The following is a 1,415-nucleotide window of genomic DNA, read 5'->3' as shown; positions in this document are numbered from 1 at the left end:
ACACTAACACTAACCCTAAATCTAACCGTAAATCTCACCCTAACCTTAACTCTAACCCTAACCCTAAAACTAAACTTCATCCTAACCCTAACCCTAACCCTAACCCTAACCCTAACCCTAGCAATAACCCTAACCCTAATCCTCACACTCACCCTAACCGTAACCCTCACCCTAACCCTAACCCTCACCCTAACACTTAATCTCACCCTAACATAAACCCTAATGCTTAACACTAACGCTTACCCTAACCCTAACCCTCACCCTTACTGTAATCCTCACCCTCAGCCTAACCCTCAAATTTACCCTTACCTTCAACCCCACCCTAAACCACACCCTAACACTAACCCTCACCCTAACCCTCACCCAAATCTTAACTCTACTCCTAAACCTCACCCTCACCTTAGCCCTAACTCTAATCTTAACCATAACACTAAACTTCACCCTAACCCTAACCCTAACTCTCACCCTCACACTCATCGTAACAGTAACCCTAAACCTAACCCTAACAATAAACCTCACCCAAACCCTCACCCTAACCATAACCCTCACCCTAATTCTAACCCTCACACTAACACTTACCCTCACCCTAACCCTAATCCTCACACTAACGCTAAACCTAACTCTTACCCTAACCCTCACACGAACCCTCAACCTAACCCTAACCCTAACCTTAACTCTCACCCTCAACTTAACCCTCACCCTATTCCTTAAACTCAGGCTCACCCAAACCTCACACTAAGCCTAAACCTCAACCTAACCCTCACCATCACCCTCAACTTCACCCTCACCCTAACCCAAAACCTAACCCTAACCCTCACCCTAACCCTAACCCTCACACAACCATAAACTTAACCCTCAGCCTCACCATAACTCTAACCCTCACCCTAACCCTAATCCTCACAATAACCCTAAACCTAACCCTAACCCTTATCCTCCCACTAACCCTCACCCTAACCCTAACCCTAACTCTAAGTTTCACCCTCACCCTAACCTTCAACTTCACCCTAACCCTCAGCCAAACCCTAACCCTCACACTCACCCTAACGCTCACCCACACCGTAAAGCTAACACTAAACCTAAACCTCACCCTAACACTCATACTAAACCTAACCCTCACTCTAACCATAACCCTAACACTAAACCTTACCCTAAACCTAAACCTAACCCTTACACTCACCGTAACCCTAACCCTAATCCTCACACTAACCCTAACACTAACCCACACACTAAAACTCACCCTCATCCTCACCCTCACCCGAACCCTAACCCTCACCCACACCTCACCTTCAGCCTAACCATAAACCCAACCCTAGTCCTAACCCTGAACCTCACCCTCACCCTGAATCTTACCCTAACCCTAACCCTCACCCTCATCCTCACCCTAACCGTAAACCTATCACTAACCCTCACCCTAA

The sequence above is a fragment of the Dipodomys ordii genome, unplaced genomic scaffold (genome assembly GCF_000151885.1).
Source record: "Dipodomys ordii isolate 6190 unplaced genomic scaffold, Dord_2.0 Scaffold121, whole genome shotgun sequence".
In the NCBI taxonomy this organism is placed as follows: Eukaryota; Metazoa; Chordata; class Mammalia; order Rodentia; family Heteromyidae; genus Dipodomys; species Dipodomys ordii.
Note: the sequence above shows the minus strand (reverse complement) of the source record.